General features: G+C 37.0%; 1 pseudogene; it reads left to right on the top strand.

The window, feature by feature from the left end:
- The first annotated feature begins 5,021 nt into the window (after window positions 1-5,021).
- LOC127425415 (digestive cysteine proteinase 2-like) lies at window positions 5,022-16,290 on the top strand (annotated as a pseudogene).
- Window positions 16,291-16,395: the final 105 nt, after the last annotated feature.

The raw sequence follows: 16,395 nt of genomic DNA, 5'->3' as shown, positions 1-16,395 counted from the left end.
TACGTTACAAATTACATTTTACAGCATGTATTCTGTAATCTGTAGTGGAATACATTTAAAAAGTAACCCTCCCAACCCTGGCCACACCTGTCATATTGCTTCAGACTATATGGATTTAACTACTGGGGTCATGTGGATTACTTTTATGCTACATTAATGCGCTTTTTGGACCAACAGAGCTGAGAAATTTGTCTAAAAATCTTTGTGTTCAGCAGAAAGAAAGTCATATACATCTGGGATGAGGATGAGTAAATGATGAGACAATTTTTATTTTTAGTTTGAACTATTCCTTATGTACATTGTCCATTTGCTGTATGGGATGTCTGTGTATGCAGTTTAATTTTTCTTACTCCAATTGATTTAACCCATTTAGCCTTGTTGAAGTAGTTTGTATTTAGAACTCAACGTCATGCCATTGAACCCTTACAAAAAATGCATCATGATAAAATATTTAGTAACTATGCTTAGTAATTGCTACAGAAGTTGATATTAGCCACCACTGACATTAACAAAGTGAGTCTGTTAAAGTTATTTTCCCCCCAGAATGCTCTGCTGCTGTTGATCTACATTCGTACACTGTTGCAAACCCAGCTGTTTTGATATCATCTCATGTTTCAAGCATTTCTGCAGTTACTTCTCATCTCTCATTTCACTACACATATTGAGATGAGAGATTAAGTATTTCGGTTTTGCATTTAATTCTGATTTACCATTGATTGATGTAGTGTTAACGAATACATATATTTATTTAAGATATTCAATGAATCTTAAATTTCTTGTTACCAATCAAGTCCGCTATTTTAACATGTTTTAACCGCAAGAGAGCTGGCAGAGGAAATTTCTCAAAGTAAACAGCTGACTGCAGTCATTTGAACAGTGGACCCTCATGTCATATGACTTTAATTCAGTCCCTCTCACGTGTTTTTATTAAATCTTGTTGGTGCAAACTCTGGTTGTTTTGCTTTGGTTTCGGGACTTTCTGCTCATGGAAGAAAGCCAGTTCCCTTACGAATCAGTACACTTGACACTGCGTCACTGTCGCGTATGGGGAGTGTCCTTCTACATGACCTAGTTGAAACCTCTCTACAATAATGCCTACAATAAATTCTAATATTGGCTATTGTGTTTGAGCCCTGCCCTTTTAAGTGCGAAGCTGTCCGCTATAAAAGCGGGTGCACAAACACCATTCCTCCAGAACAGCGATTCATCTCTCGTCTAGAAGTCCTCTACTACTTTGCCATCGACATACACGAGTCAGCGGGCGGGATCTTCATGGCAACGAGAAGTCTCTCCGCTCCCCTGCAGTGTTCCAGCGAATATTTACTCCACCTTAATGCTTCGTTGTGAATGGGCCACTTCAGCTTCCTGATTCCCTGCAGCGCTTTGGCAGGAGTTTTGTATACTTATAAGCTATTGTGTTATTGTGTATATGTATGTGTGTATATATAATATAATATATATATATTTATATATTAAATATACACTGGCAGCCAAAAGTTTGGAATAATGTACAGATTTTCTGATTTTCTGGTACTTTAATTCACCAAAGTGTAAAAAACAGCACCATTACTATTTGAAAAAATGATTTTTGATCAAATCTAGACAGGCCCCATTTCCAGCACCCATCACTCCAACACCTTATCCTTGAGTAATCATGCTAAATTGCTAATTTGTTACTAGAAAATCACTTGCCATTATATCAAACACTGTTGAAAGCTATTTGGTTTGTTAAATGAAGCTTAACATTGTCTTTGTGTTTGTTTTTGAATTGCCACAGTATGCAACAGACTGGCATGTCTTAAGGTCAATATTAGGCCAACAATGGCAAAAAAGAAAAAGCTTTCTTTAGAAACTCATCAGTCAATCATTGTTTTGAGGAATGAAGGCTATACGATGCTTGAAATTGCCAATAAACTGGAGATTTCATACAAAGGTGTACACTACAGTCTTCAAAGACAAAGAACAACCGGCTCTAACAAGGACAGAAAGAGATGTGGAAGGCCAGATGTACAACTAAAAAAGAGGTTAAGTACATCTTAGACTTTAGTTTGAGAAATAGATGCCTCACATGTCCTCAGCTGACAGCTTCATTAAATTCTACCCGCTCAACACCAGTTTCATGTACAACAGTAAAGAGAAGACTCAGGGGTGCAGGCTCTATGGGAAGAATTGCAAAGAAAAAGACACTTTTGAAACAGAAAAACAAAAAGAAAAGGTTAGAGTGGGCAAAGAATCACAGACATTGGATAACAGATAATTGGAAAAGAGTGTTATGGATCTTAACCCCATTGAGATTTTGTGGGATCAGTTAGACTGTAAGGTGCGTGAGAAGTGCCCGACAAGACAGCCACATCTATGGCAAGTGCTACAGGAAGTGTGGGGTGAAATGTCACCTGAGTATCTGGACAAACTGACAGCTAGAATGTCAAGGATCTGCAAAGCTGTCATTGCTGCACATGGAGGAATTTTTGATGAGAACTCTGAAGTAGTTTAAGATTTTTATCAAATTGTAATTGTAATTTTTCACGATATTAATGTCCTGACTATACATTGTGATCAGCTGAATGCCACTTTGGTGAACAAAAGAACCCATTTCTTTCCATAAGAGCAAAATCTGTACATTATTCCAAACGTTTAGTCCGCCAGTGTACTTATGCCCCTCTTTTTAAGTACGGGCTCCCTGTCACTTTACACAACCGCCTGCATTTGGACCGTTGTGTTCCCAAGGTTACAGGCACTTCATTATAAATAAACTTCCTTTCCGACTGGGTTCATGAAGAGGTTAATCCATACTATATGACCGTAGTTCATACAGTGCATCCGGAAAGTATTCATAGCGCTTCACTTTTTCCACATTTTGTTATGTTACAGCCTTATTCCAAAATGGATTAAATTAATTATTTTCCACAAAATTCTACAAACAATACCCCATGATGACAACGTGAAAGAAGTTTGTTTGAAATCTTTGCAAATTTATTAAAAATAAAAAATAAAAAATAAATAAAAATCACATGTACATAAGTATTCACAGCCTTTGCTCAATACTTTCTTGAAACACATTTGGCACCAATTACAGCCTCAAGTTTTTTTTCAGTATGATGCTACAAGCTTGGCACACCTATTTTTGGGCAGTTTCTCCCATTCTTCTTTGCAGGACCTCTCAAGCTCCATCAGGTTGGATGGGGAGTGTCGGTGCACAGCCATTTTCAGATCTCTCCAGAGATGTTCAATTGGGTTCAAGTCTGGGCTCTTGCTGGGCCACTCAAGGACATTCACAGACTTGTCCCGGAGCCACTCCTTTTTTATCTTGGCTGTGTGCTTAGGGTCGTTGTCCTGTTGGAAGATGAACCTTCGCCCCAGTCTGAGGTCCAGAGCACTCTGGAGCAGGTTTTCATCAAGGATGTCCCTGTACATTGCTGCATTCATCTTTCCCTCGATCCTGACTAGTCTCCCAGTTCCTGCTGCTGAAAAACATCCCCACAGCATGATGCTGCCACCACCATGCTTCACTGTAGGGATGTTATTGGCCAGGTGATGAGCGGTGCCTGGTTTCCTCCAGACATGACGCTTGCCATTCAGGCCAAAGAGTTCAATCTTTGTTTCTCATGGTCTGAGAGTCCTTCAGGTGCCTTTTGGCAAACTCCAGGCGGGCTGTCATGTGCCTTTTACTGAGGAGTGGCTTCCATCTGGCCACTTTAACATACAGGCCTGATTGGTGGAGTGCTGCAGAGATGGTTGTTCTTCTGGAAGGTTCTCCTCTCTCCACAGAGAAATGCTGGAGCTCTGTCAGAGTGACCATCGGGTTCTTGGTCACCTCCCTGACTAAGGCCCTTCTCCGCCGATTGCTCAGTTTGGCCAGGCGGCCAGTAGGAAGAGTCCTGGTGGTTCCAAACTTCTTCCATTTACGGATGATGGAGGCCACTGTGCTCATTGGGACCTTCAATGCTGCAGAAATGTTTCTATACCCTTCCCCAGATCTGTGCCTTGATACAATTCTGTCTCGGAGGTCTACAGACAATTCCTTGGACTTCATGGCTTGGTTTGTGCTCTGACATGCACTGTTAACTGTGGGACCTTATATAGACAGGTGTGTGCCTTCCCAAATCATGTCCAATCAACTGAATTTACCACAGGTGGACTCCAATCAAGTTGTAGAAACATCTCAAGGATTATCAGTGGAAACAGGATGCACCTGAGCTCAATTTTGAGTGTCTTGGCAAAGGCTGTGAATACTTATGTACATGTGATTTTTTTCGTTTTTTATTTGTAATACATTTTCAAAGATTTCAAACAAATTTCTTTCACATTGTCATTATGGGGTATTGTTTGTAGAATTTTGAGGAAAATAATGAATTTAATCCATTTTGGAATAAGGCTGTAACATAACAAAATGTGGAAAAAGTGAAGCGCTGTGAATACTTTCCGGATGCACTGTATATATTCTGAGTGTTCCCCTCCTGGCTGACCATGAAGTTCATTCACTTGCAGCATACTCGGTCGCAGTCCTGCTGGACTGCAGTGTCATTTTTCTTCTCTGGAAGGTTATGTTGTGTAGTGCAGTGTGATGGGACTCTGTTCCCCATATGTGTCATCTTAGTGATGCAATATCAAGTGTACCGAGTCGTAAGGGAATGTCTCTGTTACGTATGTAACCTTGGTTCCCTAAGACGAGAGGAACGAGACATTGTGTAAGCTGGCTGCACTACAAGAATCCAAGTTCTTTGAGATATGAGCAATGTGCTCTTTGTCCCTCAGTCAGAAAATTCTGAGGAATGGTGTTTGCGTGCCCACTTTTATAGCGGACAGCTTTGTGCCTAAAAGGGCGGGGCTCAAACACCATGGCCAATATTAGAATTGCTGTTATTGTAGAGAGGTTTCAACTAGGTCATGTAGAAGGACACTCCCCATATGTGTCAGCTTAGTGACGCAATGTCTCGTTCCCCTCGTTTCAGTTACATATGTAACCAAAAATATTTTTGTCTCCAGTCTATGACTGTGTAGTTCTAAGTTTTGTTCGCAATATGTGACTTTTTCTAGTGAGAGTCGTGCTTCTGTGGTGTGCATCAGGTAAAACGCTGTCTATGTAAAACAGATAAAAACACAAAGCAGGAAGAGAGGGTGATTGTTGATCTCGTCATTTAAATGGAGCAGCCCTGTAATGTTATTTCTGTTGCGTTATTTTTTGTGCTAATCTTGTATGAATTAGTATCACGAAATGCTGAAGAGAATTAATGAAATGCGTGTGCTCTCTTTGTGTCCACATCTCCAGATTCTTCTCCACTTGGTGGCAGAACAGTTCCTGATTTTGGAAAGAAGTATCATGTGAAAGGTACATTTTTTCCCTTAAAAGCGCAATTTTTTGTAAAAATTTTTAAACTTATATATAACTTCATGGAGATGAAGACTCCAGTTATATACACCTTATGAAAAAAATGTATTCTACATGGAGAGGGTCCCCTCATGGGGGCTGCCATGTTAGGATCACATGACCAACTGAATACTACTAGCTTAAAGGTGCTGTAAGCGATTTTCTTTTCATATTAAGGAATGGAAATTTTTTTCCTACTCCCTGAAAGATATTAATGAAATAAGTGTCCTGAGATATCTCACCGTTCTCTGTGACGGCACTAGACTCTGTAAATGGCAAACAAAAATGTGTTAGTAGGCCACAGTCTCTAACACTTTCTGCCTTCTAACATGCTACATCAATCATTTTGCGTGTTTTCATAGTATTGTAGTTGCAGCAAATTATTGAGGCTTAATGCCATTTTCATGTTTTGTTGCTCATAACAGTTGTCAGTTGAGGGTGCTATTTTGCTGCTGTTGTTTTTGACAACCGCTTCTGCTTGGTGTCGTCTCATCATTTCTAAAATTGTCCGTCCTCATTTCATTTTCTTGTTTCCTTTCCTTGGGCCTGAGCTCCATCCTCTTAGGAAATGAGGAAAGGATGCAAGGAAAGGAAATGAGGACAAAGAAATCTTAGCAAGATTTATTTGTAAAATGGAGCGTCCTGCTCATTCACGTGTCACTTCAAAGCACTGTCTTTGCGCAGCTGCGTTACCTCTGAGCTTTGGCCGTTATGTTGTAGAAACTTGATATACTGACAGTTAAATAATAAAGCCTAATCATTCAATATGCACTTTTAAAGTATGTAACAATTAGAGCCCAACCAATATGGGATTTTTGAAACCGATACTGATTTTAAAGGGAGAAAATTCACCGATTACCCATTTGGTGGCCAATATAGCTAATTTTTGAGCTGGAATGAAAACAGACCTTTTCTATGTGTATTGTGCACCTATTTTGCACTGATATGACTATGCAAAGGTACTCAGAAGGCTGCTTTCTTAAATATTTTTATCAAAGAATATTTAACATTATTATTATACATTGTCAACAAATTTTAAAATGAACACTGAGAAAATAAATAAAAATACAATAAATAGCTAAATAAACATCAGTATTGTATGTTCAGTATCAGTCAGTTGTTGACCATTTAAATAAAGAATAAATTAAAATTATAGCTAAATAAAAGTCAGTACTGTATGTTTAGTATCAGTCAAAGACTGACTATTTAAATAAAGATTAAATAAAAATACAATAAATAGCTAAATAAACATCAGTACTGTTTAATATGTCAATGGCTGACCATTTAAATAAAGAATAAATTAAAATTATAGCAAAATAAACATCAGTACTGTATGTTCAGTATCAGTCAGTTGTTGACCATTTAAATAAAGAATAAATTAAAATAAAATAAATAGCTAAATAAAAATCAGTACTGTATGTTTAGTATCATTCAATGGCTGTCCATTTAAATTAAGAATAAATTAAAATAAAATAAATAGCTAAATAAACATCAGTAGTACTGTTTAGAATCAGTCAAATGCTGACTATTTTAATACTGCCAGTCAATTTGGGGCAGGTTGTAAAACAAGAAGCATTTACACCTGCCAAGTCAAGAGATAAAAAGCAGCAGCGGTGTAACACCATATTCTGCTATACAAATTCAGGGGAAACTTTCAACGGTGGAAAACCAGACTTCTAAATATTAAATTTTGTAAATGCAATGACTGGAATTGTTCGATTGAAGGGGGTACCAAAATGTGAATCCAAAACAAAACAGTTTGGTGAATACATGTTTACATATTAGCTTCCACTCAGTTGACAAGGGATGAAAGTAGCTACGTGATTAGCTAGTTAGCTATAAGTTCGTTGTCACGGAGAGTAAAAGACGGACATTGTTTATTTACTTTCCAGCATTGCGTCTCACCAACTATGTAACAACGTAGCGTGAAATCAACACTCAACAGACACAATCCACCACCGCACCATTGTCTGCTGAGCTGCAAAAAGATGCTCTAATGCTTACCTTTCAATCTGCTACATTACTTACTGAACTGACAAACTATAGCTGGATAACAGCAAACAGATGTGATAAACATGAGTGACATGGTTGTCAAGGACAGGGTTAACGTTATATTAGTTATATTGAAAAGGGAAAATGATGGGGTCATTGTTTATTAACATTCCAGTATGTATTTCACTAGTTAGCAACTTACCGTGAAGACACCGCTTAACTCTGCACCGCTTAACTGCACTGTCTGCAGAACCACCGTCAGCTCAGAGTCAGCTCTGTAAACAATGGAGTCGGAGCGCGCTCTGCTGGACAAACTACATTATGACATCAATTCTAAAGCATTGTTTTCTGCATTATGTGTTCTGAAAAAATATTTAATATCTGCGCATATTGGTAAACATATACGCCGATACCGATATATCTGTGAAAGGCTAATATAGATAAATCGGTCGGGCACTAGTAACAATTATGCTTTATTTAAACTGCAATGGTGAAACATGAATTAAAACTGTTGTGCCAGATGTAAAAGTGGTGGAGAATTTAATTTAGTCTTCTGCATAGGATTCACCTGCGCTTCCTCACTCAAGCCTCCACGGGAAGCTTCCTCTGTCCTCGACTCCTCGCAGTGCATTTAGAGTATTGATACATCCTTAATGATGGCGGGCTTTGATCAGTTTCCAGGTCACAGGCTCGAGGACGGAGGAACGAGGAAATGTGGATGCACAATTTAAGAAATGAGAAACACCCTTTCACTCATGGATTCAGTTAATCTTGGCTGACTGCGAATAGTGAATTTCTACAATGGCACTGGTGACTGAAAACTATTGTGTTTGAATGATGTTGCAACCATGCCCCTAGGTGTCAGTGTAAGTTTAAGACGACTGCCATATTAACCAGCACAACATAAACAAAAAACACTGAGTGCACCTTTAATTGCACAATGTATCTCAGTACAGCACACCACTTTTTCCAGTATGTTTATGTTCCTGACAAGTTGAATATCATGAACATATTTCCCTTTTTGTAGGTGTGATCTCTTTGCCTTATGCTGAGATAAAGGAACCAATTGCAGCTTGGTATGACCTCAAGGAGAAGAGAAGTCGAATTGACTATTATCACGGTCAGTGATCTCCTCTCAAAAAGTCACCCAGTACTAAAATTGTTCAACCATAAAGCTACAGAATTGAATTGTATGGTAATGTTTCTGCGCATTGGTGCCTCCTGTATAGGTCAGGTGAGCACTTTTCAGATTGGAATAGACTTGGACTATGGTGCCAGCTACAAGATCACACCAGTTACCACTGAGACAGAATTCAATGCTATGAAGTGTTTCCAGCTTAATGGCACCAATGAGGATCCAGTTCTTCCACAGATAGCACTGTCTGATCTACAGGACTTTGAGGTATGTGCTTGATCTACTTTAGGAAACAGAATATTGGAACATGTTGGAACTGCATGTCTGTTGCATGACTTATATTTTGACAGACCAATAAGAAAGATTAATGAGATATCTAATGATCCAGTCTAGCTAACCAAATTTTGGAAACCTGTTACATCCCATAAATCCTATTAATTGTGATTGCATTAATAGCAGCAAAATATGAGTTTTGATATGTGTATGAAGTCATTGTGTGTTTGTATTTGCAGTTTGAGAAGATGGAATATTATGTAGGTGTTCTGTGTGAGGTCTGGAAAAAGGTCAGCATAGTTGGCCATAAGAAGACCACATATCGTCTGTGGGTAACACGCCCCGAGGGAAGAGATATACCTAGCCACACCCTGCCACTATTCTCATTAAGGTATTATGCCTTTATGAATGACCTGTGGTGAATTTCCTGGTCCTGTTTTTGGCTGTTGGCAAATCCCATTCAAGATCTGGTCAACACCTTGCCTCTTGGCCATGCCCATTGTACGTTTGGCCATTTTAAGGAAAAGTATTATTGTCAATATGACAGTGAGAAAGGAGCATGAATAGCGCAAGCATAGCTTAATACATACTATTCGATGAGGGGAAACACATCTGTTTATTTACCATCTGCAAACTTGTATATGATTTTATGGTACACTACTGAGAATTTCTCGTTTAATTTTGTGTTATATAAATACCATTATTGAGACAGTACAGTTCATGTCTTAACCCGAGTCACTTTGGTAAGCCTACAATAATGATTTTACATTCAGTGCTGTTGAGTATTTGCGGGAAATTCTGGGTGTTTACATCATCTCCATAAACAAATAAAAAAAGTATGGCGGCAGTTGACACATATGTTACTTGCTTAGAGGACATATTTTTCCAATATACATCTTGTAGGACTTTCTTCTTACTATCAGTGATAATATTAGAAGTCGACCAATAGTGGATTTTGCAGATAGCGATAACAGATTAATCGGTCGATAGTTTTTAAAATAATTTTTTAGAATGTTAAAACGTTTTTTAGTCTTTCATTACTATGATGGCCACAGATGTAGAGGCTACAAGAGTCCAAAATGAATAAAATCCCAGCGGCAGTTTATTGTGTAACCAAAATCCCAATAATAACCAGAAAAATAAAGTGAGACTTTTAACTATAAGCAAACCTGAAATTCACTGGGGACTCTTATTTTGAAATGATGGAGACTTGGCTCCATTACAGTGCTCTTTAAATATTTATCAAATTAAGTTTTTTATAGCCTATATATTTACCAGATGAAGGATTTTGTGTATATACGTGTATATATAATTTCACCAGATTCTACTGTACATTTGCCAAACTTATTGGCGACTACTGCTATAGTTTTTGCAGATAACAAAAGTCCCAAAAAGCAACTATCTGCAGTGATTAATCAGTAAAACCGATTTATCGGTTTAGCTTTAGATAGTATACCTCAGACCATCAGATTAATCTGTGCAAAAAAGCAGTGCTGGACCACAACTGACATGACGGGACTACAACAATGTTTCTGCGCAATTGACTTGCAGTTTTATATTTCAACCACAAATGTCGACAGAGACTACAGTATTCTGTCGTGTACAGAATTTTTTATATAGCTTTGCTTTCTCTCTTTTTTTGTAATCTTCTTTCACTTATTCTGGTCCCTCGTGTATGTTTTTCTATGAACAGAGCTTTGTTCTCCTTCTCTGTGAATCAACTGGCTGATCGATCAGAGGCAGAGATGGCTGTGATGAGAGGAATGAAAGGGAGACGGACACATAGAAAAGCTCAAACTTTTCCCTCTGATCTTCGCTCTGTAGCCACCCCAGATTCACTGGACTGGAGACTGTATGGTATGTGTTTCTAGACAACTTTTTTGTGGATATTTGTGATGTTGTATCTGTATCTATGTTTGTTTAAATTAAGTTTTACAACAGCGGTTCACATGATACTTGGGCATATTGTAACAGCAGTGTTTTTTCAGGTGCTGTGATGCTGGTGAAAGGCTGTGTGTGGATCCTGCTGGAGCTTTGCCACCACTGGAACTCCAGAGGGAGCACTTTTCCTGAAAGCAAATCCACACAACACACTATGCAAAACAACACACAGTATCACCATACAATCACACAGCAGCAAACTCCAGACACAATGTAAAGTCTAACATTAACTTGACAATAAATGTAGACGACCCAAAATAAATGGCTTATGCACACTGTTGTTTGACAGAACCGTGAGGAGTGTTAAGTCTTATTAAGACTTGTTCACTGTGATATGGGTAAGCTGTTGATGTTGAGGAAAAAAAACAACCTGATTTTTTTTTTTTTTTTTCTGTACATGTAACTTGAAATTAGTGAAATGCCTTCTCAATGTTGTTTCTTCTGCGTTGATGATGATGGACTGTTAAATAAGTACTAAAAGCAGATCTTTGCAACATCTCCATAAGATAATTATTTTTCTTCTCTGACTTAAGTACCTCACTTACACTGATTTAACAGTTTTCTTTTTTCTGTCTCTCTTTCAGACTTGACAGCTTGTGTCCTTGTCCCAGCAGATGCTTGTGTACTGTACCTGGGGATTTGGAAATAATGGTTGTGATGGAGGAGAGGAGTGGAGAGCTTTTGAGTGGATGATGAAACATGGTAGCATTCTACCACAGAGAGCTATTGTGGATATATGGGCATAGTGTTATTTTTTTGTTTTTTGTTTTGTTTTAATCGTAGTTTTATTTGTTTAATAAAAATGTCCTTTAAAATTAGTCAGTATTAGTCAATACTAGTTTCATCATGTGACTCATTCATTTTAGTCAGTTTTACTCAATTTTAGTCAACGAAAATAATATTTTTTGTTGTTGATGATGTGCAAAATGAACAAAAAAGTGTGTCAAACTGTTACTGACAAAACTTTAATCAAATTTTCAAACATTTAAAAAAAAATGAATAAACATTTTCTAATGTAAACATGTATCAAACATATAAATATACATACCGTCCTTGTTGTGGAAAACCTGAGATCCTGAAATAATAATGAACAGACTGAAGCATTAGCTACTTTTTAGAAGTTAGCCTGCTGGAATCTGAATTATTCATGCTTTAGAGTCTTATTTACTTTTCCATGAAAGGATATTACATTGCATGTAGCATGTTTCTTACGGAAACAGTGTATTTATAACAAGTTAAGCAACGCAAATTACGCATATTCTGACTAGCGCATCATTTAGTTCAAGTTCACATGTTCATTCGTTTCACTGTGCAGATGTAGTTGTTATATTACATATATGTTGTGAATATAGTGATTAATCTTATGTATAAATAGGATGCGTTTGAATGAGGTATTTATCCCATTTTGAAGCAGTTCATTTTGCACTCGCGCAGCTCAAGTGGAGAAATCCCCAACATACTGGATTACTGGATTAGATTAATCAATATCTAATAGCTTCTATATACAGATTCTCAAGGTGTTTCTTCTTCTGTTTATATCTTGCACTGTTGATATCTCGGAGTATCATTTCTATCTCGTCATATTTTGTCAAAAATATGCTTTAATAAAAATAAAATTATCGTCATGATGCATGCGCCTTTTTCATCTTGTCTTCGTTATCGTTGATGAAATGAAAATCCTTCATCAACGAACATTTTCATCAGTGACATTGACAAGATTAACACTGATTGAAACAGATTTCCTGATTTGATTCTGATTCAAAAGCATTCAATTTGATTCTGATTCATTTGGGTGTAATTCAGTTATAATGTCCATTTGATTGCCTAGTAAGAATTCTCAGCTAATGCTACACAGGGCACCTTCTAACTTGGTACATTATGAAATACTGATTACATTTTTATTATTATTATTAGTTTTTCATCATTTTGGTCGCATTTTAAAAATGTACAAATTCCATGTGCTTCATCAATAATTATGATGTCTTGAAATTGAATATATTATATTGCATATGTTTTGTTACATGTTTAAAGTTTACATGCATAATTAGTACTATTTGCAAGTGTTTACAATGACTTGTAGAACAAGTGCAAAAACGGTACTGTCTTTTTTAAGACTACCAGCAGTTCGTGAGTGTCAAGTGTTTTTTGGTTGACCACGGATTAATGAGAGTCGCACGATTTCTTTACCGCATCTGTGCTATTAGTAATTAGAATTAAATGTTTCTTCTTTTGTTGTTTTTTAATCAAAAACTGACTGTAAAGAACAGTGTATTTAAAAAAACATTATTGAATGACAAACGGATTGCGTTGATCTCGTCTTTGGACACATTACCCGGAGCGAGTCAAACCAAACTTTTACTCCTTACACGTATCCTGGTGCTGAACTTCTTCACCACTATACTTCTCGACCACTAGTGAGTAAAATCTGAACATTTACCAGCCAGTGGCTAATCACAGATATTTTTAGTTGCATAATTTGGTCGTAAAAGCAAGTGATTGATTCTCTTCGATCTTGGGAATTAAGAATCGATATTGAAAAGTTTGCGATGCATTGGAAAATTTATATTTTTACTCACCCCTAGTTGTTTGTGTTTTGAATTTTGGTAGAACTAGCCCACTTACCAGAATTGGTGTGTTCTTGGAATTAGTTTTATGATCCATGAGATACCTGGTGATATACTGTATGTGATGATTATACGGCTAGTTGATTTTGCAGGTAGTATGTACTGTGTATGTGTGTTTAAGAATGGTTTGTGTCATTACGATAAATCCTCCATGGTGGCGCATTTGAGCAGTTACACTAATGTGACCAGTGGTGATATTGGGGCACTGAAGACTGCACTCCTTAAATTCAGGCCTGTTGCAGTCAGCATCGATGTGGCTCACCGTTCCTTTGCCTTCTACAGCAATGGAGTCTATTATGAACCAGCATGCAGTGAGTGAATTTATGCTTTGACATACAGTCTCACAAAAGCACTCTTACCTAACATTCTGAGTGTAAACCGAAAATGCATATAGTGTATGCAGTTTCTTACCCTTGCTCGTGTTTCTTTATCCACAGAAAATGGGACCGATGACTTAGACCATGCTGTGGCAGTTGGTTATGGGATACTAGATGACCAGCCCTACTGGTTTGTGAAGAACTCTTGGTCCACTTACTGGGGCAGTGATGGTTATATACTGTTGTCCATGAAAGACAACAACTGTTGTGTGGCCACTGATACTAATTATGTCAGCCTAACACACACATCATTCTACATATCGCAACATATGACAAAGTGTTTGTTTTTGTCAGTTTTATTGCAGATTCTGGATGCTGGACTATTATCACAGTTTTATTATGCTTTAGTAGGAATGTCAATAAATTAAAAACTTTGATAATAACAACAAAATGCTTGATCTTTGTAAAATCACATTAAGACTTGCACTCCATCATGTGGATTTGCATATAAACCTCAATAATAATAAAAACAATACATATGCATACTTGCTCACAGGCAGTGGTTAGCAACCAGCTTGCATATATATCAGTTTCATTAGACCCTTGTCAAAGTCATTCTCATGTAATCCTCATCTGAAGGCAAAATGCTGTGGTAACAATCTAGGAGACTTTCTAAATTGCGGTTTCACCCTCTTGGAATAGCCTCTTTCCATTTCGTCATAAGACAGTACCTCTCACGTAAGTACCAGGCAGTCACACTTCCAAATGAATTAACATCACAGATAAACAGCATTTAAATGTTATAATCATGCACTAAAATAAAAACATAAGATCTGATCCCCTGGCTACACTTAGTTTCCAACCTCTGAAATATGAGTGTACACAAAGACAAATAGCATAATAATAAATTTGTTCGTATCTATCAAATATATAATTTCATGCAGTAAAACTACATTTCCCTATTTTAAAAAGTTAATGTCAGGATATAAATGTAAAAACTAGACTGTATTATTTGGCAGTGTGTGGTTGAGGCTGGAAAAGTCCATCATGTATGCGTCATTGTCTCAAGCAATGTCACACATCCATAGAATATCAGTGCCACAATCCATAAAAAGAATGTTCTGGGCTCAAAACAAGTTAAGCTCTATCATCAGCATCTGTGTCATGCTGCTGATTACCACAAAACATAATTTTGTCTTGTCTCTCAGTCAAATATCTTTTACTTGACTTGTAACAACTATGTGAGTTGTCTACATGTTTTTAGTGGGGGGCTACTGTTATGTGTTATGGTTTTACTTTACCAACATAATTCCTGTGGTTGGAGATTCATCCATGTAAACAGTACTTTGGAAATAGTTACGTCATCTCTTTTTGGCATCATTGTGCATATCATGTGAAACTTACTGAGTGTACTGCTTTACATGGCCATTACAGGCAGTGTTGTCTCTACATTAGGGGCAGGTGATGCCATAATCATAAAATTATTTTTAGAAATAATAAATTTTTCACATCTAAAACTTGCTTTATGTCTATTATACAAGACAACAGTAGATATTCTTTTGAAAAATTCTAGAATTATTAAGGTCTGTTGCATTAAAGTCATTTAATAGTTCTTATTTGCTATGCGAGGGGTTAGCCTGTCGTCCTCAGTGTTAAAGGGATAGTTTACCCAAAAACAAAAATTCTCTCAACATTTACTCACAGATCAATATTTAATTCTTTTTTTTATTTTTGTTTTTATTTTTTTTTTACTATAAATCTCCACTTTCACTTTCAAAATGTGACTGTGAAAGTGGAGATTTATAGTTAAAAAAAAAAAAAAAAGGATCTTTTTCTTCCCCACACATATTATATCGCTTCTGAAGATATATATTTAACATCTGGAGTCATATGGATTCATTTTATGTGGCCTTTCTGTGATTTGTATTTATTTATTTATTTATTTATTTATTTATATTTATTTATTTTGTTTGTTTGTTTTGGGGACCATTCACTTGCATTTTAAGGACCTGCAGAGCTGAAATATTCTTCTGAAAATCTTAATTTGTGTTCTGTTGAAGAAAAAGTCATAAACACCTGGGATGGCATGAGGGTGAGTAAATGATGAGAGAATTTTCATTTGCTGGTGAACTATCACTTTAATCAAGGGAGATCTGGAGAATGTTTGCCTTTACCCCTTAGCCAATCAAAAGCTTTGATGTATGTCAAGCTGGCATGGTCCTTGGAAGTTAGCTCTCTTGAGTGCAGACCTTCATAGTGAAATTCATTGGCAAGTTTTAAAAGCTTATTTTATTCGAATGCGCTGTTGATTGGATTAGTTAAAGTGTTCTGCTCATCATTTCAATTAATTGACTGCCACTGTTTTAAAGTGTTGATGCATTTTTTTTATTTGAAATTACGATAACTGCAAAATATTGATAGTCTTTAATTTTGATTCATTTTGTTAACATTTACATTTACATTTATGCATTTGGCAGACGCTTTTATCCAAAGCGACTTACAGTGCCCTGATTACAGGGACAATCCCCCTGGAGCAACCTGGAGTTAAGTGCCTTGCTCAAGGACACAATGGTGGTGGCTGTGGGGATTGAACCAACAACCTTCCGCTTACCAGTTCAGTGCTTTAGTCCACTAAAGATTGTGAGATAATATACACATCCTTTGATGATTTGCCTATATCTGGGGGGGGGGGGGGGGTTTCACAGTTACTTGAGCATTTAAATGTGGATGTGCACATTTTAGAGG

The sequence above is a fragment of the Myxocyprinus asiaticus genome, chromosome 34, assembly GCF_019703515.2.
Source record: "Myxocyprinus asiaticus isolate MX2 ecotype Aquarium Trade chromosome 34, UBuf_Myxa_2, whole genome shotgun sequence".
Taxonomy (NCBI): Eukaryota; Metazoa; Chordata; class Actinopteri; order Cypriniformes; family Catostomidae; genus Myxocyprinus; species Myxocyprinus asiaticus.
The sequence above is the reverse complement of the archived record's forward strand: the minus strand, read 5'-3'. Positions and strand labels throughout refer to the sequence as shown.